The sequence below is a fragment of the Caretta caretta genome, chromosome 7 (assembly GCF_965140235.1).
Source record: "Caretta caretta isolate rCarCar2 chromosome 7, rCarCar1.hap1, whole genome shotgun sequence".
Taxonomy (NCBI): Eukaryota; Metazoa; Chordata; order Testudines; family Cheloniidae; genus Caretta; species Caretta caretta.
The window spans coordinates 78,625,328-78,653,191 of record NC_134212.1 but is presented as its reverse complement, the minus strand read 5'-3'; the positions used below and the strand labels follow the sequence as shown (position 1 = coordinate 78,653,191).

General features: G+C 42.5%; 1 protein-coding gene across 10 annotated transcripts in view; it reads left to right on the top strand.

The window, feature by feature from the left end:
- RTKN2 (rhotekin 2) overlaps positions 1 to 27,864 on the top strand; it is a 354,426-nt gene that overhangs the window by 6,621 nt on the left and 319,941 nt on the right. For 5 of the 10 annotated variants that reach the window (XR_007357827.2, XR_007357832.2, XR_012669360.1 and 2 more), the window contains 2 exons: positions 12,955 to 13,064; positions 16,064 to 16,726. The gene's annotated coding sequence lies outside the window, so the exon portion shown is untranslated. Of the gene's footprint in view, positions 1 to 5,119; positions 5,257 to 11,424; positions 11,729 to 12,954; positions 13,065 to 16,057 lie in introns of those variants that run through there. The other 5 variants (XR_007357836.2, XR_012669361.1, XR_012669359.1 and 2 more) reach the window with 4 other exon arrangements.

The window sequence follows — 27,864 nt, the reverse complement described above, 5'->3', positions numbered from 1 at the left end:
CTGCTCCTTGAAGTCTTTAAATCATGATTTGAGGACTTCAATAGCTCAGACATAGGTGAGAGGTTTTTCGCAGGAGTGGGTGGGTGAGATTCTGTGGCCTGCGTTGTGCAGGAGGTCAGACTAGATGATCATAATGTTCCCTTCTGACCTTAATATCTATGAATCTATGAATCAGTTATTTTTAGGAAAATGTACATCGCACTGGAAACACAGAGAAAATTAACCAGGGGACATATTTATCCCTGATCTAACTGCACTGAAATCAAAAGACATGAATTTGGTTCATAAATCAGACTTCAGACAGATTTTACATATATATCAAGATTCCCACACGCCTCTTCCACTGCCTCACTGATATACATCCTGCATATCATTAGCCACATCATTCACACTTTGTTATGCTCATCATTTGTTGTGACCTCTGAATTAAAGGCACAACTAACTTCTATATAAAACACATCAGTAGTGAGAGCTATGATGACAGCTTGTTACTGAACAGCCTACAGCAGGAGTTATGATTGAGAGGAGGAAGGTGAGTGCAGCTGGATGGTCCTTAGTGCATGAGTTAAGAGAGAGAATGGGTCCCATTGTGATCTCAGATAAGCTTGGATCCATTGATTTCACTGGAGAAAGTCAGATCAGAATCAGGAGTAGTATCTCTGATTACATCAGAGAACAGTGTTCGATTCCTGTGATATACAGTAAGGCAATTGAGGTCCTGCCCCACCTTCTGCACTGTGACTGTCCAGGGAAGTGCATGCTCCTTGGAAAGTATTTAGCCATTGCTGCACCTGCCTCATAGATCCTGGAGGTGTTCTGCTTGCAGGAAGAAGGTCTCCAGCCATAACAGCGGGTGTGGTGTCTGTCCACCAGTGCTGACACAATTTGATGCCTAAGCTTTACGAGGTAATGCCTTATCTGAATGAGACAATGAATAGAGAAAACATATGAGAGAAAGGGGGGGAAATACCCCTCTTTCTTTAGGGAAAGAACTTTTAGTTGAAGTGCTGTCACTTTCAAAGGGTTGCGCAGTGTCCTTTTTTATTTAAAGATGGGCAGATTACATAGGTGATCATAAATATGAGGTGTTTAGATATAAAACTTGGGGCCTGGAGAATATTGTTGCATTGTTCAACAAGATATTTCAGAGGACTTCTAGAAATAGGAGTCGCTTTGCCCCCATCACTGCTGTAAAGATGAACTCAACTCTGTAGTTCAACAATCTTTCACAGCACTGCCATTATATGCCCAAGAACTACTTCCTGGGAAAAGACTGTCTAATCTTTACTCACGTGAGTATCCCTGTAACTTAGTGGACCTTTATTTCAACAGGACTTCTTTAATGAGTAAAGGTTGCAGGGTCAGTCCCCGTGGGCTATATTTTCAAAAGAGCTCAGATCGCATTTAGGCACCAAAATAAACCATGTTTTCAAGAGTGCTCAGCGCATTGGGTCCTTATTTCTTTTGAAAATCTGTCTGCAAGTGTCACAGTGGGAGCTGCTGAGAGCTGAGCATCCTTGAAAATCTGGCCCTTACTTCGGTGCCTGTATGGGAGCTGATTTCTTTTGAAAATCAGGCCCAACATGGTTAGCTTGTTACAGCACAGTAAAAATCTAAAATGAAGTTAAAGAAATGCTTCTATTTTGTGTGAAATGGATGTCTGCACATCCAGAAACTCGATATTTAGTGGATTTTAATCTCACACAGTTAATATATCACCCTGATGAGGAATCAATGTTCTGTTGAAATCAGAGCAGAACAGAACTAATGCAGAGGTTTTCTCTGGCAAACACTAAAAGTCCTGTGACCTGGGAAAGCCATAATAACAAATGCTAGGAAAATATGGAAAGAAATTTGCTATGAAACGTACACGGCCCCGAAGATACAGCCGGGAGCAGATATGTATCTAGTCAGAGGTTTGGATGCTTAGTTAAGGATATATTAGTTCTTCCAAGATCTGTGAACATTGAGTAAGTTTCATTTTGAATCTTGCAGCCTAAACCTGTGGCATGCATCCATGGAGTTAGTAAAGTGTTCCTTTAGTTGACATTCATTTTACTGGGTGTTCAGATACAGTCAGGGAGTTCGGAAACTATCAAAATTAGAGAAACTTGCATGAATCTTTGAGGCCATAAAAAGCTATATTCTCCTCTTTCCTTACTACTGCATAATCATCTAAATAAAAAAATATCAACAGGAATGTGTCCAGATACTCGTTTTTGAAGAATGTAATCAGAAACAAATGGGAATTCATCTAATTAAGTTGGATCGTCTTGCAATGTACTGCACACCATAATAATGAGACACACTTTTTTAGTCTTTTAATTGCCAGTAGTAAAGACACAATTAATAATAAAAAAAAAAGTACTATGTCGGCTTTTGATTTTTCCCTTGTGTCTCTTTATCGCTGGCTGCGTTTAAACCAGATGATACTGAGTTTACATAGATGCATTCAAAAGTAATGTAATGTAGAGGAGTCATTTACATAAATAGATTTTATGTACAAAAGCTCTTAACGCAAATCCTGGTGATATATGTACAGTAATGACACCTTTTTAGCATCGGGGTTTATTCAGGCTGTGGAGGTAGGATGGGTCGGTGAGGCTGTCTGAGTACAATGTGTTCCGCAGTGGTGCTAACCGCTGCTTCGAAAAGGAAGAAGCAGCATGAGATCTGTGAACAGCAGACCTACAAATGGGCTGAGAGGCTGGCCACATCTGCAGGTTTCTAAGCCAGGCCTCCTTAGATCTGATAATTTCATTCAGCAGCTTTATTTGGTGGGTCCCTCACCTACTTCCCAATCTTGCACCCATTAAAATCAATGGGCAAACTCCAGTTGGCTTTGATGGTGCAGAATCAGATGCTAATAAGAAAGCATTGCTCCGTGAGTGAGCTGGGGAAAAGCAGCTCTCTGCCCTCTCCCCCACATCTCACCTTCAAATGACTGGACAAGATTTTGCTCTGTGTCCAAGGAAAGGAGCCATTGTTCACTCACTGGGATTTGCTTCTTAATTGTCATCAACTGCCAACATTTACAGTCTGACTTTTATATTTGTCTCACAGTCCATGTATGTTACTCCCATTAACACTCATGTCAGGAAGAGAGCGTATACAGTACTTTGCTTGCTTTCAGAGACCTGCAATATAGAAATACATTTGTGTTACTGTAGGTCATGATTCTACTCCCGTTGACGTCAACGGGAGTTTTGCAATGGATTTCAGTGGCATAGGATCAGGCCTGTAGGTTTTTACATTTATTCTTGGTTCATGAAAAGTTTAAGTACAGGGCTACCATTGCTTTTGCTGTGTCACCTAGTAGTTGTAGGATTTAAATAAAGGTATTATCCTATTCCTTTATTCAAGTGAGAATTCCCTGCTTTAAAAATAGTGATCAGATTCTCCTTACTCACACCAGAGTCACACTAGTGAAACTCCACGGACTTCATTTGAGGTACTTGTGATTGACAGTAGAAGCGAATCAGGCCCTGGGCCTCATTTATCCCATGTCCCAGAGTATCATGACCGCATTTGTACTGTAGTTGGTACATACATCTCTCACTTAAAGCTTTGAAAATATGCCTCTTAGGAACCAGAATCTCCTGTTTAGGGAAAATAACAGCACAAATTCTAGTAGAAAGATGTATGAATTCTCTTCAGGAAGCACTGCATTGCAAGGTGGCAAGTTTTTCTCTGAAAATCAGTTATTACTTGGTGTAAGAATGGTACAATTGGGCCCTTTGTAGGAGAGCTGGTACTCTACAGCATTCAAGGGTCTGGATTCTCTACTGCCTTGCGCTGTGTAGAGTCATTTGCCTAGTTGACGTTATACAGTGTAAAATGCTGCTAAATCAGAACGGTCAAATTTTACCCTCCTTTTGTGCAGGTGTAAATACAACTACATAAGGTGCAAGGCAATACAGAATGTGACACTGGAAGTTCTGCAACTGATCCCACTGCAGGGGATTGCTGTGAGCGTTGTGGGCCGTTAGTCTGCCAGCACACTGGGTGCATCATGAGTGTGGAGGCCAGCACTGTAGGTACTTCAAGTACTCAGCTCTACCTGCCGTAGCTCTCGCTGGGTTCCCTTAAACAGTTGCACCATTTTTTTTTCTGTAAGGGGGTTGCTCTCTTAGGGCTGCCAGAAATAAAAGGCGCACATACCCTATGCGCAGTTACAATCAATGACCAAAACAATTGTTCCTAACCCAGCCCCTGTGGGCAGCTCAATCCTGGGGTCTCAAGGCAAGAGTTTTGTCTCTTGGAACCTGTCTCATGCTGGCCTCCTGCCTGCAGGCCACTGACCTGGATTCTCCTGCTGTGCTTTCTTAGCCCTTTAGCTCTCATGCTGCTGCGGCAACCTGCAGTCTGCTGTTCTTGCTCTCACCTAGCTGTCAGCTCTCTCGGGACACCTTTTCTTTTCCTGGACACTGAGGATTAGAGGAACCCTCTACTGGCTGGATGTTGATATGGAGGGTAACACAGTGCCCAGTAATGAATGCTACACTCACTAGGTCATTACATTTGTAATAAATGAGTGACACACAGGAGTGCTGGTTAGAGACTCATCTTTATTTTCTGTCATCAATCACTTGACTTGGGCCAATATCACAGAGGTTAATATTCCTGTCATATGACTGGGGTCCGTGTCCACTGACAGTAATATATACAGAGGTGACATTGGGAGTTGCCATGGAAACTCTTCGCTTGCATTCATATATGCCTTTGAGTTCTAGAATTGGGAGCTGGTGGGTGGCAGGTTAAATTGGCCAGGTGCTAGAGCTAAAGGTGGATTTTGCTTTTAGCTCAGAGAGTGAGCTCTGAAGAAAGTATTAGAGATCTGTGAATCCCCCAGATCCTATGAGCGCCACTGAGGTAAATATCTTGGAGAAAACGTGGCTTGAAGTTTTGAGGACAGAGTAATTGCTGGAGAGACCAGGTTATTTATTACACAAGCCTCTATCTATTAGCATTGGGAGGACTGAAGAAAGGGATTCTCTTCTTTGTTTTTAATACTAGGACATATTTGGTACATTATGTTTGTCTGCTATTGGATTCTTTTCATTTTGTTGTGTGTAAATACTGGTTTGAACACATTTCTCTTTTGTTCTGTCTTCCCTAGTCGGAGTGCTGCTTGTTAGAAAAATGAACTAATGGGGATAAGTAACCTGTTTTGGTCTGCTGCTGAAACAGGATCCATTTTAAATGAAGGCCTTGGAGGGATACAGTGGAACTCTGTTTGCAAGAGTTATAACAAAAGTGAGTGGAGCTGGCAGCATATAAATCAGCAAGCAAACCCTTCAATCCACACTTGTTACTCACAGAACCAGTAACTGCCAACACTATTTATTTTGGTGAAAAAATTACTGGACCAGAGTTTGCTCTCATTGCTCTGGTGTAGATCCAAAGTATCTTTGTTGACTTCAGTGGGATTGCTCTTTATTTAAACCAGGGCAAATGAGATCAGAATCCAATCCATTGATAATAGTTCCTTCTTGGCCTGTGTGTATTGGGACTGAAATCAGCTTTTATATATATGTATGATTTATAAAAGGTGAATTTAATGTTTTATTGGTGTTAATACAGGTCGTTTGGTACATATTCTCTAGTCTGGCCAGGGTCCAGTTGTGAGTTAGAGCAGCCTCAGATTGTTACCTACTTTGTAATATGGATTTTTTATTAAAAAATGTTTGATTAATTATTTTGCTTTTGTATCCATTATCTAATATCAGTCTGAATTTGTGTGAATTCTAGTGATGTTTAACTGCAACGGGGATGAGTTGTAACCAGAAAGGGAAAAGGGAGTTGACTAAAAGAAAAAATTGCTCATTTATGTCACAAATATATTTTAATGTAACTAAAATGATAGAATTCTTTAGTATTTATGGGAAGAAGCTGAAAATTTCATTGGAAGCCTAGCTATATTAAACTCTATTCCTTCATAATAGAGTTTCTATTCCATAATTCCTTCATAACTCTATTCCTTTATGACCATCTTTTCCCATAACATATTTTGACCATCACCACAGAAGAAAAATGGATGATCCGTTTGGAGGACATTAGAAATTTATTCATCCCTGGCTTAAATAATTTGGGGACAGGGAAGTTACACAAGAGTGAATTTGGCACTTAAGGTCAAATTTTCAAAATGCTTTCAACCTCTAAAACTTCTTTCCACAGTTTGACAAAGATATTTTCTACTTTTGCAAACAGAATTTTTACATGCAAAACTAGTAGTTAGACAAAATGATGTTAGTGCAGACAGATCCAGATTTTTGCCTGCACAGATATGCAAGTCCAAACTGACAGGGTATGTTTGAAAATGTGCAGAGCATGTTCTGTCCTTGAGCCAGAAGCACCAATCCTAGTGGCCCCATTGGAAAGTGCACATATAAAACAGTAGTCTGTGGCTTTTAGGGTTCTGCTTATGTGTGAGCTGAGGTTTCAGGTTATGTGGAATAACTGAAGAATGCACTTTTCTGTGTAATTGACATTATAGTATCCTCCATAGAATATAATTTGTACAAACTGGAACAGTCATCTATTACTGTATGTAACAGGAAAGCATCGGGTATTCAACAAGAGGGAAGGATTTGGGAAGAAAATATAGGGCAATAATATCTGAACAAAAACTTTTACAATTTTCTTTTAAAAACAGGTGTTATGGTTGATACTACCCAGGCCTAACTAGCATTATCAGCATTAGATAATAGAAATAACTTGAGCAAAAGTACTGGACAGTTGTTTCATCAGGATGAAATATTCTCTGTGAATTTTGCCTACTTGCAAGACCTATGTTTATCAACTTGAGACATAACTATCTTTTTTCTAAACCAAGCTATGGATCTGATTTTCCTCTCATGTATATTTGTGTATGTGAACGGGTTCCCCCTTCAGCTTCTGGAAACCCGGATAAGCCGTCCGAGTGAGTTAACCAGTATACACAGTCCACCGTAGAACCTTCATCAAGTGTCATTGTGATTTATGCTCTAGGTACGTCACCACATAGGAACAGTTATGTGGCCTTTTATACTGCTTGCTGTCTTCTCGGGGCTATCCAGCTGGTGAGCTAATTACCTCCATTAGCTCATCAGGCTCCCTGGAGGTACAAGTTATCCCTTCACCTCTTCCAAACCCAAACTACCTGAGTCCCTCCTACTCTAACAAAACCCAGTGCCCTGAGTGTTCTAAGTGACCAGGTTGCTGGCTTCCAAAGGGCTCAATTTATAGATACTAACAGCACCCTCTCAAAGTGTACATCAGGAATAACTCTGTTGAAGTCAACCGAGTTACATTGGTATTAAATGGACGTGAGTGTGTGACAATTCAGGTTTCATAGTAGCAGCCGTGTTAGTCTGTATCCACAAAAAGAAAAGGAGAACTTGTGGCACCTTAGAGACTAAAAAATTTGTTAGTCTCTAAGGTGCCACAAGTCCTCCTTTGCTTTTTGTGACAATTCAGGCTCTTAGCTTTTTATTGAGAGAACATATATATTGTAGCCAGAGTAAGGTTCAGTTTCACTTTACACTTGTGACTGAGTTCCTTTTTGATCACATACAATATATAGAGGTAGTGATGACCAGGATGAGGGGGAAGGATGATCTTGTGGTTGAGATACTGCACTGGAATTCAGGAGATCTGGCTTCAGTTCCTGGTTCTGCTACAGAGACTTCCTGTGTGACTTTTGCAAGTCACTTAATCAGCCTGTGTCTCAGTTCCCCAAATGAGTGTTTGAGGAGAATAGTTTCCTACCCTTTGGTGGTCTTGTCTTTTTAGATTATAAGCTTTTTGGGTCACGGGCTCTGTCTCTTACCATGTGTTTGTACAGCACCTAGCACAACCAGGTCACTGGGAGCTACTGTAATACAAATAATAATTACTGACTTTTCTTTGGGTCTGTAGTCAGGTATTGAACTGAAAGGATAGCTTAGTGGCTAAACTTGCTTCAGTAGGTGAAATTGATAACATGGACAGTTCTCATGAGAAGTTCTAATTCCCTGTGTCTGGCACCAGATGACACACACTGAGATATCAGAAACATCTAAAACACCAGTTCTAGATCCATTGTTCGTCAATCTGATCTGTGTATTTCTAAAGCACCGATCATCAAGAAATCTAGATGCCAAATATAAAATTAATAGTTTCACTAAATGGGCCAGATCTTAGCTCAGCTCAGGAGCAATGGGTGAAGAGGTAGATTAAACCTACCTTTACACCACCTGCTCTTGTGCTTCATGAGTTTTGGGACAGTGGCCACTGGATTTGTGTAGCAGCAGATCCATCAGCCCCTGCTTCCATTCCTCTCCTGGCCCACCCCTGCCTTGGCTCTGTCTATCTCCCAGGCCCTGGTGCTCAGAGTTATGCAGGGTGTCCTTGCAGAAGTTGGTGGAGCACGGGCGGAGCAGACATTCTTGTGAGGTTTCCCCAAATCCTGCCCCTCGCCACCTCTGGTGACAGACCAGGCACTGGCAGCCATGGGGAAGGGCAGGGTTATTTTCCCTTGTGTGTTTTAACACTAACAATGCTGACATAAGATATTGTGTCGGCATGAGAGCTGGTAGGGAAAGTGTGTGAACTAGGCATGAGTTGTGCAAATAGATGAACCTATAGGATTATATGTCATTACCTTAGCATCTCTGCACATGGGATCAGAGAGATAAATAGGCACCCAAGGAAAAGCTACAAAGAAGGAATAAGAAGTTTTACTGAAAGAAAATCGCAGTCACTCTGGGCAATGTCTGCCTGTCATCATTGATACAGTAGCTATTCAGCAGTACGTATATTGCTGTCTGCTTTGCAGAGGGAAGATCATTAATTACAAGGCATGGCAAACTGCAGTATACTTAGGGCTCACGGGTGATGACAGGCTGACATCACCCAGAATGACTACAGGGTACCTACATACGGCTTTAAAAACTGATAAGAACTGTTACCCAAAATGTCAGCCTCAAAGAGAGCAGTTGATGTGTACATGGAAACCTAATAATTTTCTCTCTCTTTGTCTGTCTCTCATAATTATTTAGCTTTTGGGTAATTTAATTTCCGGTATTAAATTAAATGCCGTTTTCAAATCTTAAGTGCTGTGGGGATTTCCCATGTCAGCGGGATGCAAGACAATCCTGTGCACTTCTGCCTTGGGGAAGCCCTGGAGCGCACATAGTGTGAATACAGTAACAGCTGTGAGTCTAGTTGAGACTGCCAGAGAACCTGCTGATCAACAATTTCTGGGAAGATTGGGGGCTTGTTTTGGGCTGAGGGGACGCTATTGTGGATCCGGGAGATGAGAGGGCTGACCTAGGAAAATGGTGTGTGTTAGCGGGGCAACACTGAGCAATGGATGTCGCTGAGCAATGGGTCCAGCTGATCTTAGGATGGTGGGATAATCTACTGATTGTAGTTGGGAGAGTAGGCTGCAGAGCCAGGGCGAGAAGGGGTCACCCAGGGCATGGCCCAACCACTTTTTGACCTGCCACAGCCCAGTCAGGGCAACCAATCCAGTGGCACCAGGGCCAGGAAAGGAGCAGGATGTTATGTGGGAAGGGCCCTGTCTGCATGTGGTGGTGAGAGCGAATGGGCTGGAGCAGGCCAGCCATAAGGGACAGGAACTGCTGTGGGATAAGTGCAGTGCGGGCTCACTCTCCAACCCCTCCTCCTCCAGGGTCTCCCATCTGGGCAGGACCTGGCCTCTGGTGAGTCACCCCACAGTCCACCCACTTTAAATTGTGTCCCACAGCCCCTGAGTTGGAGGGAAAGAGAAAAGCAATTGTGGATCATATTGGGCTAGACAGATGGGGGTGAGGGAGGGAGAATCTGATTGGGTGGAGACAGTTGTAGTAAGTATTCAGACTTTGGGGTTTACCCCTAAATCAGAGCTGAAATGTTTGAGATTTCTCCACCACTGCTTATTAATACTTGAGAATATCTTTATACTCTCCGAGCTGGAGTGTCTGTGAATGCTGCAGATCCAATGTACTACCCATAGCACTGGAAATTTGCCCCTTTAGCTTGTAATGACCCCCTGTAGATCTAATACTTTCGTTTGGACATGGAAGTGGCATACAAAATTATACTGTTCAGTGAAACAGTGGTTTTCCTCTGCTGTTTTTATGGAAATGCAAACTGATGATATCACTTCATAACTGGGGTGGAGGGAGAAAGAGGGGGATGAATCACCTCTTTGCTGTTCATGAATTGCCTCTTTGGTACTAACTACTGTAGAGGTCTTAGTACAAATTCTAAAACCCAAAATCATAATTTCAGAAACTTGTTAATGTTGCTAAGAGACAACGATGCGATCATCTGTCATACAATTTACTAAATCCAAGCACCAAGTAAGCAGGCAAGTGAATAGTTAAGGACATCTTACACTATCCACATAATAAACATGAACATAAATACTCAGAGCTCAATTCTCCTCCAGCTGCCTTGTGCATTCCAATAGTGCGCAGCAGCCAGAAAGTTGGATTAACTGGCTCCCGGAGGATTTCCATAGTGTAAAGGGAAGTCTTCAAGTGGCGTGGAGCCGGTGTAATGACTCATTGAAATCCAGTACAAGGGGCATTTTTGGGATAAGAGGGTATTGTGTGGCCAAGGCACCTCTATGCCCTGATGATGACCAGAGCTGGACTGATCTCTTGTGGGCAGCAGGGTGTAACTTAGAGAAAACCTAAGGTTGCTTTCCACCATCACCAGCCTTTAGCCAGTCAAGGAGATACAAAGGAGGCTTAGAATGGCCTTTGCCCATCTGCTTCCTCAGCTGTGGATCCAGGCCACTACTGTTATCAACCATAAAGAAACACATATTTCATCAAACACAACAGCCCTTAATTCTGATATGTGGAGTGTGTTTTAAGCTATAATTTGTGTATCTTGATTTTAGTAACTAATATTTTCTTTTTAAGGCTTACAGTAAAATGTGAAATATTATTAGTTAATAGATTTATCATTGGAAAGTAGATATTTTAGAATTAAGTTTCTTATAATGACTGTTTCCTGAGAGTGATGTACCGTGTATAACATTGTCAATATAAGATTTCAGAGATTATTGCTCCCAGAATTATTGGACAGTTTGTCACAAATAGCAGTGTCTGCTCATGGAAAACAGAGGGCTGTAATAATATGATATTGTTAGTCAGACTGGGAAGTGTTGATCGTGTTATAAACCTTATGTGCATATGCATAACTCTTTAATACAGTGATGAATGCAGTAGGAATACCTACACAGATACATTATGGTCTCGTATAGCGAGACCATAGTTCAGATTGCATCCAATTTTTTTTAACTGGGTCTGTAACTCAGTGTTGCACCCTTATTTTAGAACCCATTTTTGTACACACGCCATGGGGAATTTGAACCAAATTTCAGTCACTAATTAATACGTGTATGGAATGATCTCCACTGTGTATTTTGTGGTGTTGTTTTTTTAGGACATTTGGGAAAACTGGAACACTGAAAAAGCCTGATTTTTCTACACAGTGCACATTTGCTGCCTCTGCTGTTGTCTGAGCAGTATTATTGTGACATCAGAGATAATCAGCCACTCCGCACTCTCTCCCATCACTTCATTTGCCCACCTGGGGAGAGTCACTATTGGCCTGGTTGCCCTGGCAATGGCTGCCTTTGATAATTGATTTACCTCTGACTTCCCAGAACATGATTACAGGAGGGACTATAAGGAAAGCAGGCTGAGTTTGTCTAAGCGCCTGCTGTGCTCCTCTGGGTTTGTACTGGGTAAGTAACACCGTACAAAGGGTCATTGTGTGTTACTTTCCTCAAAAGGATTATATGAAAAATAAGATACAAAATTCCAGCTCCTTTTCATGGATATAGTTTATCTGCTTCTTACAAATTGGGGGCTCCAGCTTTCTAAATACCCATTTTTAAAGGTAGGTATCATAGTTGTGAGTCCCTACTCCACTTTCTCTTACACAGTTAAAACAAAATGTCATTTAGAAGTTGCAATAATACTGACGTTACGTTTTTGAACAACATGTTTTGTTTGAATATAGTTTCATTGCTTTCAATAGATTAGTCAAAATGGTACTCAGTGGTGAAATATGAAACTTCACAAAGATAACAATAGCAACAAATTACACACTGAAGACAACAAATGTATAAGTGCTTTATTATATTAAAAGATTTTCTTTCTTTTAAAAACTAAGGAAATCCACAAACAAAAAGCTACATTTAACACTAGTTAAGGTTTCTCTCATCTATAAATTAAACAATGAAAAATTAGGAAATACAAAGTTAAGGATTTAAAAGGATCAAAAGGTTGCATAGTCAAACACTCTCAAATTAGGAAATGACTGAATGAATATTGCCCATGCCAGTGCCCCTGGTGCGTATGCATTATGATAACAGCATTAATTATATGATCCCATATTATTTATTTTACATAGGACCCCTCTTGCTCTTCCTGATATTCCCTTTTTAACCATAAGTATTACATTCAGTCCTTAACTGCTAATAATTCACTTGGTCCAAGGTTAGCCTCCTGGTGTAAACTCTGCAAGTCTCCAAACTGATCTTTTTTCTCACTTAGTTTAACTTGACACACTACACCTCAGATTCTGTATATGCACTCAAGCTTCAAATCAGGTTGGTGTTAAGGGAACAAACACCTGTGAGAGTTTACTGTTTGGAACTGTCGGCCTTTATTTTGTAATTACTCTAGGACTATTTGGTACCCCACATCCCAATTGCAAATGAATGACTGCGGGAAATGTGTTGAGTTGATTGTTTCTTTTTCACTTGCAAACACTCTGAGAATTTTAATAGCAATGTTGCATTATGTTTGTGTTGTACTCAGAAGCATAACTGAAATTGACTAAATAACCCCCAGAACAGGCTTCTATTAAGCTTGCTGTGTTTTTTTTCCCTTGCCTTTTCTGTAATTTAATCTATCTCTAATGTGAAGGTAGTTATGGTTTCTGAATATCTACACTATTTTTCAGGTGTCCATTAAAGCTGCAAGAACCAGTGTGTGACCCCCATGCCCCAAAAAACACTCACTCTCGCTCTCTGTCTGCCACAACTCCTACCATCCTGGGGGAGAAACCTGCAGGTTAATATTGTTCTTTTTTTTTTTTCTGCTGTCAGTGCTTTAATCTCCATCTAATCATCTCTTTCTGTTATTACCAACAATAGTTTATATAGCACAGTAGTTTATCACAGCATTTACAAACACAAAAAAGCCCCATACTCTGAAAAATGTACAGTCTAGATAAGGCAAGAATGACAAACACAAGACAAAATAGCCAGTAATGGCTAAGGAGTTGGGGGTCTGGTGGTTACTAATTATGAGCAAAAGGCAGGGAGAGGTTGCCTGAAGAGATAGGAGGAGAGAGAGGATGCTTGGCAAATAAGACCAGGACCTGATTCAATTTTACATCCAAATAGCTTCATTGACAGAGATGTTATCCCAGATTTTCAGTGATGTGAGATCTGAATAAGGTCCAGGAATAGTGTTCTGGGCATAGAGGGCAGCGTCATATATATGGCACATAGCTGAGGATGGGAAACAGAGACAAAAGGAGCAGCTGGTAAAAAGGAAGAGCAGAGGGAGCTGGAGTGCGAGTAGGGGGAAATGAAAGCAAAGATGTAGGTAAGAGCAGGATTATGTATGGTCTTGTAGATGACTGATCCAAAGCCTGTTGAAGTCAGTGGAACTTTTCCCACTGACACAGCGGGCTCTGTATCAGGCTGTAAGAGCTGGAATTTGATGCTATAAAGTAGGGGTGGCTAACCTGAGCCTGAGAAGGAGCCAGAATTTAGCAATGTACATTACCAAAGAGCCACAGTAATATGTCAGCAGCCCCCCGTCAGCTCTCCCACACCGCTCCCAGCGCCTCTCGCCCACTGGCAGCCCCGCCGATCAGTGTCTCCCCCTCCCTCCCCACACCTCCCAATCAGCTGTTTCGTGGCGTGCAGGAAGCTCTGGGGGGAGAAGCGAGGGCACGGCAGGCTCAGAGGAGGGGGCAGGAAGGGGTGGAGTGGGGGCAGGGCCTGTGGCAGAGCCAGGGGTTCAGCAATGAGCATCCCCCGGCACATTGGAAAGTTGGCGCCTGTAGTTCCAGCCCCGGAGTCGGTGCCTATACAAGGAGTCGCATATTAACGTCTGAAGAGCCGCATGTGACTCCGGAGCCACAGGTTGGCCACCCCTGCTATAAAGAGTAGGAGCTACAATATGTCTGTGCTACAATTGGGGCCATATATGAAATAGTTGCCTTGTTTTGTCTCAGGGTCCTGAAGTTCCACCAAATCCATGGGTCATCAGTGTTCTGAGGGAGCTGCTGATCACATGAGAGCAGCTGTCGGCAATGTTAGTGTTAGCCAGAGCTCCCGACACTGGACAACTGCAGGTCCTGCACAGTTTTAATGGGGGGCAATCAAGGGAGCAAGATTTTCCCTGAGGTCAGCTGGTGCACTCAATAAATATTCAGTCCTTCTGCTAGAGTTTATCCCTGTCCTAACCTTTCACTGGGGGCAGCATAAGGTTAATTTTGATGGCTCCCAGTGGACCTGCCCAGACTTTGCTATGGGTGGGACGAGGTCACAGCTTTTTCCCCAGCCAAGCACTCGGAATGTGTATCGAGAGCTCTGCCTGACAACATTTAAGCAGTCCTGAAGGCAGACAAACCGATTACTCAGCTGCTTGCAGCTCTGCTGGATAAATTTGAGGAGTGTCTTGCACATATGGGGAAAAAGAGACACATTGGAAATTCACTAATCAAATTGCACCTGCTAAGAAAACTCCAGCGTGATGCTTTAAAAAAATTAATTTACAAAACAAAACCTAGGACTGGCAGCAGCAATAACAATAACTTCTTTCAGAGTAACAGCCGTATTAGTCTGTATTCGCAAAAAGAAAAGGAGTACTTGTGGCACCTTAGAGACTAACCGATTTATTTGAGCATAAGCTTTCGTGAGCTACAGCTCACTTCTCCTAGCCATGGCGGCCTCCCAAAATCAGACAGAAATTAGACATGACCTTACAATCACTCTAACAGCTGCTGGTTAAAAAGAGATTCACAGCTCCAGAAATTAATTAGAATTAGCTGCTGAGGAATAAAAAGTGTGTAGGAAGAAGCCACTTTCCAATATAATTGTTTGGGAGCATTTTGAGGATCAGTCTTTCAGCCCTGAAAGATTAAAAAACACATAGTTCATTAGCTGATAAAAACATTAAAACTAAAATACTCAAGTGATGTTCCAAAATAGGGACTCGCTATGTCCTGGATTCAGGAAAGCATCGCTAGTCAGGAAAACAGCTGAGCATGTACTTAAGAGATCCCTGATTAGTGTTAGATTTAAGCACATGATTAACTACTTTCCTGAATTAGGGCCTAAGACAGATCTCTCTGCTAAATACAGCTACCTCATATGTGACAGGAGGATGGCTGGGCTGGACCACCTCCTCAGAGGGATTTGGACTTAACAGTTACTAGTCTCATAATGTGCTAGGTGTTTTGTCTGAGTGAGCACAACTTCAGGAATGGGCTCTATGTTTGGCTCACCAGTTCTAAGGGACTGATTTGCCTCATCATTCTTAATGTTTGTTTACAATATAGTAGCACCTGGAGGCCCCAGCTAAGGTCAGGACCCCATTGTGTAGGCACTGCACAAACACAGAGTAAGAGTTCTTTCTCCGAAGAGCTTCCAATTTAAACAGAAAAGATAGAGGGACAATAGGTGGAAGAAAGGAACTATCATCCACAGTTTAGAGATGAGGCATAGAGAGGCTGAGAAGGGAATCTGAAGCAGTGCTGGGAATTTAACCCAGATCTCAGAATCCCAGTTCAGTGACTCATCAATGAGACCATCCTTCCTGTTTACTCAGAACTACTAAGCACCCATAATAAAGTCACCATGAGCTTCAGGTGCTCATTTTCCTTGTAGCCCCAACTGGTTTTTGGGTTGTGTGCATTTTTGCTGTAGGAAGCATGGTAGCTATGATTTGTTAGCTATGTCACTACTCTTGTAAAGATCTAATTATTTTTTCCCCAGATCTTTCAGAAATTCAAGATTATTATTATTATTTTATTTTAATTTCTTGAGTTTCAGAAGTCAGCCATGGACACAGGAAGAAAGGAAAGAACTTCAGCGGGAGTTTACCTGAGTGAAGAGTCAAGCCTGGACTCTCTGCATGCTGTTTCTGTTCTAGTTTAATGAAGTATGGGAATTGATAGAATGTGTTAGAAACTTCAGATGTCTTACTTCTTCCTGCCGCCCCATCCAGGTCTCTTCCCACCTTTTCCAAGTCATTATCCAAGAATCATCAGAGAAAGCCCAAGCATCCCTTTTGCTCCCACTTTTGCTTCAATGTGTGGGGGAACAGCACCACTACACAAGATTCATGCATTCCCCTTGGATGAGTCTGATTTATCCATTGAATCTGTGATCAGTCAGAAATCCACAGCTCCATGATATGGTGTAGAACTGATGATCACTTTTCTGTTCTTCACACTACTGGAAAATTTGATTTGGGCAACCTTGCATTACAGAGACGCATGCTCTCCATGGGGCGGAGTGGAATACTAGGCAGTCATGACAGTACCAGCCATCGTCTCCAGAGACCTTTAATCCCTGACAAATCTTTTCTTCTTGAAAGAACCTGTGGGTGGTCTCCCTTTTTTCTAATTTCAGTACATTTGGTACATCACTTTCTAGTTATGCAGCTGATGCTCATGTTTGTATGAATAGCTATTAAAAAAGGGAAAGATCAGATGTTTGTTGTTTCATTTCCAACATAAATCAAACTTTGTATTCACATTTCAAATCTAGTTTAGCCCCAGGAATAGCTTTAGTATTGCTAAGTGTCTGGAGACTATTGACTACAGAGACATGTTTTTAAGCAGGCTATAATAGTTTCTACAGCTGTTAACAGTTCACAGAAGAATGGCAGCATTATTCGTCAGTGTTTAAAATGTGCATGACTTGCATTGCACAGAAGTCAGATTTGGAGAATGTCAGAATTTTTTCTGAAACTCTGCCAGGAAAGTCTTCAATAACTAGAGAAATTCTTTTCACTGGTGAAATCAACATGCAGCACATTGTGTTATTATAATTGCTTAGAGCTCACCATGAAAGTTGTCTTTGTATGTGTGGATGTACGGCTAGTACTGTTTTGTTTTTATTTATTCTGCATTCTTTATTTTAATGTTCTTTCCTTTTTTCCAGACCAGAAAGATTGTTATTGAGCTCTTCACAGAGCTGAAATAATGCTGTGTGTTAAAAAATGTTAACAATTTTAAGAAGTTATAAAAATTTATAAGTTGGCTGAGTACTTTGGAAATTTCTGCATATTTTAATACAAATAGGTAATGCAAATGTTTGTTCTTTGCATTTAGAGGTGGGTCTCAGTTTTCTAAAAGGTTTCATATTTAAATTTGATTCTTTGGATTACATGAAACCAAAACCAGTATTTTTCCATGTTGCATAACTGAAAAACATGTAATCACAAAAGATACAGTGCTTACATAGTTAATAGTGAATGCAATACAGTCACAAAGTTTAACATTAAAATGTAGCCTGTGAATAGTATCACTGTTCGAACAATTTCATTAACAAATTTAGCACCAAAATCAATACCCATTGAAGTCAATGGGAGTCCTTCCATTGACTTCACTGGATATTGGATTGGGCTCACAGAGAATAAGGCAAGCTGTACGCTTATTATAAAATTGCAACTGGACGCTTATTATAAAATTTTCTCTTTTATTTCAATGTTAAATGCCAAAGTCTGTTGTCAGATACACTGAAGTCAGTGGAGTTACTCCAGTTTTATTTTGGTATAACTGTGTCCCCAAAGTTTAGTAGTAATTTAAATCACAAAATAAAACAAAAGCAAAAATCTTTAAAAGAACAGAAGGAAGAGAATAGAGAGAGGAGAAGGGCAGTAATAAAGGGAAGAAGTGTATAATTAAATAGAATGTGAGAATGCAGGCAGGGATCTGAATGATTATTGACAGGCTCAATAAATAATTGTCTGACATTTTAAAATGTGTTTCTTATCATGAACATACTATGTTGTGTTTGAAACAAAAGTTTAATTACAAGCGTGCATCTGGAACTTGGACTGGAAAGTTATGTTTGTGACACTGGCAGTATGAGTGCCCCAAATAAGTCTTAAAATCAGTTCTCAAGCTGCTTTAGAAGGAAAGGTTTAACTTTGTGAAAGTTCTTTGTATGTCTGTTAAACCTAAAGAAGGTGATGATAGGTTTGCTGGGGTCCCATACTGCTCACATCATAAATGTCTCTTTGGCAGGATTGGTAACTGACAGCAGGAGGCTCAGAACAGACTTTTTCATCTCAGATATACAATTTACAGCCTGTAAAATGCTTCTCCCTAGACAGGGTTTCAATTTCTAGTGCTGAGTAAGATGGGTTCAGTAAACTTTCTTCTAAAGAGCAAACATCTGGGACTCTAAGAAGCCTGGGTGGGAAGTGGTTAGAATGCAGGAGTTCACCTAGATTGTCTTACTCAGTCCTACTAAAGATGCAAGCAGCACTTAGGGTATGTCTACACTTACACTGCTACAGCATCACAGCTGCCCTATTGTAGCCCTTCAGTCTTGACCTACTGCTGCCTGCACTGGGGTTAGGTTAACTACACTGCTCCTTGGTGTGGATTTTTCACTCCCGCAGCAACGTAGTCAAACTGACTTAATTTTTGGCCTTAGAATTGAGAGAAGTGGAAACCAAAAGGAATACGATGGGCAAAGAGGTCATAAGGAGAAGTGGTGCAGAGAAAGCATCACATAGTCTGTGGCTGAAGGAGAATAACGAATGTTATTGCTGCAAGGCCGTGTAAGGGAATTGTTTTTTAAAAGAAGAATTTCTGATTTGTAACCAGACGCTGTCCCTATACTTTACAAATCAGATAAAGCAGCAGTGAGTGTTAATACTGAGCTGATGATAGCTCTGGCATATTGGCTGCCTCCTATCTAGCAGCAAAGGCAGGTTTAGGGTGAGGTTTTGAGAAGTGGCAGCGGAACAAACAGCTGTTGGGAGCTAACTGGTCTGCAAATAGTTGAAGTAATACTTACAAGAAGTGAAGTTAGGTCATGCAGAGCTGACAATATAGTAACTTTGTTTTTCTCATATGTGGAAGGAGAGAAATCAACATGGTTGGTCAGGGATTTTTTAGGAGGTTGTGTCAGGGCCACCTTGCCTAGACGGAGTACAAAAGAGGGGGAGGTAGCAAGGACTGATTTAGAACATTGGGTGGAGGAAGCTTCATAGGGACAATTAAGGGATGATTTTGTCTTACAGCAGGGGTGGGCAAACATTTTGGCCTGAGGGTCACATCGGGTTTCTGAAATTGTATGGAGGGCTGGTTAGAATCATAGAATATCAGGGTTGGAAGGGACTTCAGGAGGTCATCTAGTCCAACCCCCTGCTCATAGCAGGACCAATCCCCAACTAAAACTTCTAAGGAAGGAGATTCCACCCCCCCCTAGGTAACGCATTCCAGTGTTTCACCACCCTCCTAGTGAAAAAGGTTTTCCTAACATCCAACCTAAACTTCCCCCACTGCAATTTGAGACCATTACTCCTTGTCCTGTCATCAGCTACCACTGAGAACAGTCTAGAGCCATCCTCTTTGGAACCCCCTTTCAGGTAGTTGAAAGCACCTACCAAATCCCCCCTCATTCTTCTCCTCCGCAGACTAAACAATCCCTGTTCCCTCAGCCTCTCCTCATAAGTCGTGTGTTCCAGTCCCCTAATCATTTTTGTTGCCCTCCGCTGGACGTTTTCCAATTTTTCCACATCCTTCTTGTAGTGTGGGGCCCAAAACTGGACACAGAACTCCAGATGAGGCCTCACCAATGTGGAATAGAGGGAACGATCACATCCCTCGATCTGCTGGCAGTGCCCCTACTTATACATCCCAAAATGCTATTGGCCTTCTTGGCAACAACGGCACACTGTTGACTCATATCCAACTTCTCGTCCACTGTAACCCCTTTTCTGCAGAACTGCTGCCAAGCCATTCGGCCCCTAGTCTGTAGCAGTGCATGGGATTCTTCTGTCCTAAGTGCAGGACTCTGCACTTGTCCTTGTTGAACCTCATCAGATTTCTTTTGGCCCAATCCTCTAATTTGTCTAGGTCCCTCTGTATCCTATCCCTACCCTCCAGCGTATTTACCTCTCCTCCCAGTTTAGTGTCATCTGCAAACTTGCTGAGGGTGCAATCCACACCATCCTCCAGATCATTTATGAAGATATTGAACAAAACCGACACTTGGGGCACTCCACTTGACACTGGCTGCCAACTAGACCTGGAGCCATTGATCACTACCCATTGAGCCCAACAATCTAGCCAACTTTCTATCCACCTTATAGTCCATTCATCTAGCCCATACTTCTTTAACTTGCTGGCTGTGGCCAGCAAACAGCCAGGCATGACGTGGCCCCTGCCCCCTATCTGACCCCCTCCCACTTCTTGCCCTCTGACAGCACCCCCCAGGACTCCTGCCCCATCCAACCCCCCCTGTTCCCTGAAAGCCCCCCGGGGACCACTGCCCCATCCCCCCACCCCCGCTCTTGGTCCTCTGACCACCCCCGGAGCCCTTGCCCCTAACTGTCCCCCACCGCCCCATCTAACTCCCCCCTCCTTCCTGACTGCCCACCCGGTACTCCTGTCCCATCCAACCACCCCTTCTAATTGCCTTCTATGATGAGATAACTGGCTCTGTGGATGAAGGAAAAGCAGTGGACGTGTTGTTCCTTGACTTTAGCAAAGCTTTTGACACAGTCTCCCACAGTATTCTTGCCAGCAAGTTAAAGAAGTATGGGCTGGATGAATGGACTGTAAGGTGGATAGAAAGCTGGCTAGATTGTCGGGCTCAATGGGTAGTGATCAATGCTCCAGGTCTAGTTGGCAGCCGGTATCAAGTGGAGTGCCCCAAGGGTCGGTTTTGTTCAATATCTTCATAAATGATCTGGAGGATGGTGTGGATTGCACCCTCAGCAAGTTTGCAGATGACACTAAACTGGGAGGAGAGGTAAATACGCCTGAGGGTAGGGATAGGATACAGAGGGACCTAGACAATTTGGAGGATTGGGCCAAAAGAAATCTGATGAGGTTCAACAAGGACAAGTGCAGAGTCCTGCACTTAGGACAGAAGAATCCCATGCACCGCTACAGACTAGGGACCGAATGGCTCGGCAGCAGTTCTGCAGAAAAGGACCTAGGGGTTACAGTGGACGAGAAGCTGGATATGAGTCAACAGTGTGCCCTTGTTGCCAAGAAGGCCAATGGCATTTTGGGATGTATAAGTAGGGGCATTGCCAGCAGATCGAGGGACGTGATCATTCCCCTCTATTCAACACTGGTGAGGCCTCATCTGGAGTACTGTGTCCAGTTTTGGGCCCCACACTACAAGAAGGATGTGGAAAAATTGGAAAGAGTCCAGCGGAGGGCAACAAAAATGATTAGGGGACTGGAACACATGACTTATGAGGAGAGGCTGAGGAAACTGGGGATATTTAGTCTACGGAAGAGAAGAATGAGGGGGGATTTGATGGCTGCTTTCAATTACCTGAAAGGGGGTTCCAAAGAGGATGGCTCTAGACTGTTCTCAGTGGTAGCTGATGACAGAACGAGGAGTAATGGTCTCAAGTTGCAGAGGGGGAGATTTTGGTTGGATATTAGGAAAACCTTTTTCACTAGGAGGGTGGTGAAACACTGGAATGCGTTACCTAGAGAGGTGGTGGAATCTCCTTCCTTAGAAGTTTTTATCTTTGTCAGGCTTGACAAAGATCTGGCTGGGATGATTTAATTGGGGATCGGTCCTGCTTTGAGCAGGGGGTTGGACTAGATGACCTCCTGAGGTCCCTTCCAACTCTGATATTCTATGATTCTCCCTGACTGACCCCTAGCCCCTAACTGCCCCTGCCCCTAACTGCCCCCTACCAATCCATTCAGCCCCCCCTCTCCTTCCTGACTGCGCCCCCTGGAACCCTCTGCCCCATCCACTCCCCCCGCTCCCTGTCCCCTGACCACCCCCGCCATCCCATCCAACCCTTCCTTTCCTTCCTGACTGCCCCCCCAGGCCACCATTCAACCCCCGTTCCCTGCCCTCTGACTGCTCCAACCCCTGTACACGCCGCTGACCATCCCCCAAACTCCCCTGCCCTCTATCCAACCCCCCACTGCTCCCTGCCCCCTTATTGCGCTGCCTGGAGCGCCAGTGGCTGGCAGCGCGGCTGCACCAGGACAGGCAGCTGCCCCGTGCAGCACAGAGCACTGGGTCAGGCCAGGCTCTGCAGCCCCGCCACCCAGAGCACTGTGCTGTGCAGTGGCGTGGCTGCGGGGGAGTGGGGACAGTCTCCCAGGGGACAGCCTCCCCTGCCTCAGGGGCCGGGCAGGACGGTCCTGCGGGCCGGACGTGGCCCACGGGTCGTAGTTTGCCCACCTCTGTCTTACAGAATAGTTGACATAGGTGAGCTTAACAGGGAACATAAAGGGGATGTGATTTTTATACTTTTTTAAACGAAGGAGACAATGACAGTTCAGCTAGTTAGAGACATGCAGTGTCTGCATCCTCCTAAGGATTAAAACCCCTACGAAAAGTTGGTTCCTGGCTAAAGATAAATGTAACTAAACAGTTAAGGCCAGATTCTGTCCTGATATGCAGTTCAGGCAATCCCATTGAAGCTGACAGGGCCAAAAGAAATCTGATGACCTAGACAAATTGGAGGATTGGGCCAAAAGAAATCTGATGAGGTTCAATAAGGATAAGTGCAGGGTCCTGCACTTAGGATGGAAAAATCCAATGCTCCGCTACAGACTAGGGACTGAATGGCTAGGCAGCAGTTCTGCGGAAAAGGACCTAGGGTTGACAGTGGACGAGAAGCTGGATATGAGTCAGCAGTGTGCCCTTGTTGCCAAGAAGGCCAATGGCATTTTGGGCTGTATAAGTAGGGGCATTGCCAGCAGATCGAGGGACGTGATCGTCCCCCTCTATTCGACATTGGTGAGGCCTCATCTGGAGTATTGTGTCCAGTTTTGGGCCCCACACTACAAGAAGGATGTGGATAAATTGGAGAGAGTCCAGCGAAGGGCAACAAAAATGATTAGGAGTCTAGAACACATGACTTATGAGGAGAGGCTGAGGGAGCTGGGATTGTTTAGCTTGCAGAAGAGAAGAATGAGGGGGGATTTGATAGCTGCTTTCAACTACCTGAAAGGGGGTTCCAAAGAGGATGGCTCTAGACTGTTCTCAGTGGTAGCAGATGACAGAATGAGGAGTAATGGTCTCAAGTTGCAGTGAGGGAGGTTTAGATTGGATATTAGGAAAAACTTTTTCACTGGGAGGGTGGTGAAACACTGGAATGGGTTACCTAGGGAGGTGGTAGAATCTCCTTCCTTAGAGGTTTTTAAGGGCAGGCTTGACAAAGCCCTGGCTGGGATGATTTAACTGGGAATTGTTCCTGCTTCGAGCAGGGGGTTGGACTAGATGACCTTCAGGGGTCCCTTCCAACCCTGAGATTCTATGATTCTATGACAGCCCAAAGGCTCCGAGTTCTTGAGAAGCACACAAGACAGACCTGTGTGATTTCCTAGCCTTTTCTTGGAGCAGGCAACACTGGCACATGTTACAGTGCTTTAAAAGGCCTGCTCAGTTTGTACTGCTCAGTGTTAAGATAAAACACTATTGCCCCATTGTCAGCTAATGCAATAGATAACTGATTAGGGTTTTGAAAGAATATCCTGAAAATTAGGTTTCCATCATAAATGAGGCCTTTAAAGTTCGTGTTTATAAAGCTGAACTTAATTCAGATAGATGATTTATGAAGAAATTGTATTGCTCATTCAGAGCTTTGTGAGTAGTCTTCACTGTGACATCCACCTTAGGAGTCAAACATGTTGAGTTTTATGGAGTCCAAGGCCAGAAAGAACCATTGTGGTCATCTAGTTTGACCTTCTGCATAACACAGGCCAAAGAATTTCCCCAAAATAATTCTTAGACCTTATTTTTTAGAAAAAACAGCCAATTGTGATTTAAAAATTTGTCAGTGATGAAGAATCCACCACCACGCTTGGTAAGTTGTTCCAATGGTTAATTACTTTCACTGTTAAAAGTCTATGTCTTATTTCCAGCCTGAATTTGTCTAGATTCATCTTCCAGCCGTTGGAGCACGTTATATCTTTCTCTGCTAGACTGAAGAGCTCATTATTAAATATTTGTTCTCCATGTAGGTATGTACAGACTGTGATTTATAGACTCTTAATCTTCTCTTTGTTAAGATAAATAGATTAACTTCTAGAGTTTATCTGTAAATCACGTTTTCTGATCCTTTAATCATTCTCATGCTCTTCTCTGAACTCTCTCCAATTTATCAATATCCTTCTTGAATAGTGGGCACCAGAACTGGACACAGTATTTCAGCAGGAGTTGCACCGGTGCCAAATACAGAGATAAAATAACCCCTCTACTCCTACTTGAGATTCCTCTGTTTACACATTCAAGGATGACATTAGCCCTTTTGGTCACAGTGTCGGACTGGGAGGTCATGCTCGGCCGATTATCCACCATGACCCCCACATGTTTTTCAGAGTCACTACTTCCCAGGACAGCGTCCCCACTGTATAAGTATGACCTGTATTCTGTGTTCCTATATGTACACATTTACACTGATGTATTAAAATGCATATTGTTCGCTTGCACCAGCTTAACAGGCGATCCAGGTTGCGCTGTACCAGGTTGCTCTGTCCTCTTTTTTATGTATCACTCTCCTGATCTTTGTGTCATCTGCAAACTTTATCAGAGATGATTTCCAGGACATTGATAAAAATGTCAAATGATGTAGGGCCAAGAACTGGTCCCTGTGGGATCTCATTAGAAGCACACTCATTCAACGGTGAATTCCTGTTTACAGTTACATTTTGAGACCTATTAGTTAGCTGTCTTTTAATCCATTTAATATTTGCTTTGTTAATTTTATATCTTGCAAATTCTTTAAATCAAAATGTCATGCGGCTACCAAGTCAAATGCCTGTCAGAAATCTAAGTATACTGCAGAAACACTTTTACCATTATCAACCAAACGTATAATCTCATGGGAAAAAAGTTAGTATGACAGGATCTATTTTCCACTAACCCATGTTGATTGGCATTAATTATATTACCCTTCTTTAATTCTTTATTAATCGAAACCCTTATCAGCTGCTCCATTATCTTGCTGAGTATTGATGTCAGACTGGGAGGCCTGTAATTACCCGGGTTATTTTGTTTACTCTTTTAAAATATTGGCACAACATTAGCTTTCTTCCAGTCTTCTGGAACTTCCCTTGTGTTCCAAGGCTTATTGAAAATCAACATTAACAGTCCAGTGAGCTTCTCAGCCAGCTATTCTAAAATTCTTGGATGCAAGTTATCTGGACTTGCTGATTTTAAAATGTCGAACTTTAGAAGCTGCTGTTTAACATTCTCCTGAGCTACTAGTGGAATGGAAAGAGTGTTGTCCTATGATCTGCGTCATCCGTTCTCCCCCCACCCCATACGGAATAGATATATTTATTGAACACTCACAATTTGTTGTCTATAATAGGTAATTACAATGGAGCTGGGAGAATCTACAGTCCTTATATGGCCCCTATCACCATAGTGTCTGGCTAACTTATTCTTTAATCTCAGAATGCCCCTGTGAGGTAGGGAAGTTTCATTTTAGAGATAGGAAACTGAGGCATAGAGAGACTAAATGACTTGCCTAGGGTCACACAGGAAATCTGTGGCAGAGCAGGGAACTGAACCTGGGTGTCCTGAGTCCCATCCTAGCACTCTAATCATGGGACCATCCGGCCTTTCCTCCGGTAGTTTTACTTTACAGTGTATCTGCAAAAGAGTTACACTCCATTTATTAAGGCTCTCAGTTGTATCGTCAAGCATTAGTATGAACCGTAGCAGACTTAGAGATCTGCTGAGTGCAAGGGTCAGCAGAAAATCTTCCTATGATAGTTGACAGTAATATAGCAAATAATTGGTGTATATATAATGATTAATTTAGTAAAAGAAAGGATTACATTCCTAGAAGATTGTTTGCTTGGGTGAGTGTACCATAGTTTGAAAATTATCATGGCAAAAAATTATGCAAAACCAGATCTTGCCAATAGCAGTTATTACCTTTCCTACAAGCCACGAGCATACGAAAGAGTTTGGCTTCTGAAGCTTGCTACGGTTCATAAGCAGAATACAAATGTATTTTACTAAATTTCATTACCATTTGTTCAGATAAATCTTAACAATCATATCAAAGAAATTCCCAGCCTCTTTTGAAATGACCGTGTGCCACTGCTGGATGATCTGCTTGTTGTACTTGTTTATACAAGAACAGTGGGCTATATTCTCAGCTGGTATAGCTCCCCTGAAGTAATCACACAGCAAAAAGCAACTCGCAGACTACTGAAGGAAGCTCTTGATGGAAACTGGGCATGCTGAATAACTAATGTACATGGTCTGGAGGGGGTAAGAGAAGGTGCAGGTTTGTGAAGGGAGGTGCCAGCATCACTGCTCCTCACCTTTCTCAACACACTGATTCTTGACTAGAACGTCAAAAGATCTCTTATTACACCCTCCAGAAGGAAAATGCCATGATGAAAGTGAAATAGACTAGATGTGCTTCGAGATAGATCAGGAGAAAAAAGTTGATGCAAAAAATTAATACGTAGATATTGCCCATGTTTCATGTGTTGGGGAATTTACCAGCAAAAGTCAAAACCAAATTAGTGGTATATGCTTTTTCCTTTAGACACCAGATAGTTCTGGGCTCTTCATTTGTAGACCTGGTGGTTTTACCTCATGATGATTCAGCCAGCGTGGACTGTGTGGATCATATCCAAGCTTGTTTTCTGGTTTTGTTTTTTAATTATTTAAAAAAAATGTTTATAGGCCTTCTTGATGTGTAGAAGCTTAAGGAATATAATTGTGCCGTTTTTACTGGTTAGTTGTCTCAAAGAACAATATTCCATGTTTCTTAAATTCCCTCACATTCTCATTTCTGGGAATATCACAGATTCCCACACCTGAGCCATTCTTTTTAGGTGACAAATCTAAGGAACTTTCTGATTGAGATGTCAGTAGAGGAGGTTTTGGAACAAACTGATAGATTAAACAGTAGCAAGTCACCAGGACCTGATGATATTCACCCAAGAGTTCTGAAGGAACTCAAATATGAAATTGCAGAACTACTACTGTGGTATGTAACCTATTGTTTAAATCAGCCTCTGTATCAGATGACTAGTGAATAGTTATTGTGATGCTGATTTTTAAAAAAAGCTCCAGAGGTGATCCTGGCAATTACAAGCCTGGAAGCCTAATTCCAGTATGTAGGCAAATTGGTTGAAAATATAGTAAAGAAAAAAATGATCAGACACGTAGGTGAACATGAGATGTTGGGGAAGAATCAACATGGCTTTTGTAAAGGGAAATCATGCCTCACCAATCGATTAGAATTCTTTGAGGGGGAATCAACAAATGTGGAGAAGGGTGATCCAATGGGTATAGTGTATTTGGACTTTCAGTAAGCCTTTGATAGGGTCCCGCACCTTAAGCAAAGTAAGGAGTCATGGGGTAAGAGGGAAGGTCCTTTCATGGATCAATGACTGGTTAAAAGACAGAAAACAAAGGGTGGGAATAAATGGTCAGTTTTCACAGTAGACAGAGTAGGTTCCCCCAAGGCTCAGTAAAGGGCCCGGTGCTGTTCAACATATTCATACATGATCTGGAAAACAGGGTAAACAGTGAGGTGGCAAAGTCTGCAGATGATACAAAATTACTCAAGATAGGTAAGTCCAAAGTAGACTGCAAAGAGCTACAAAGGGATCTTACAAAACTAGGTGACTGGGCAACAAAAT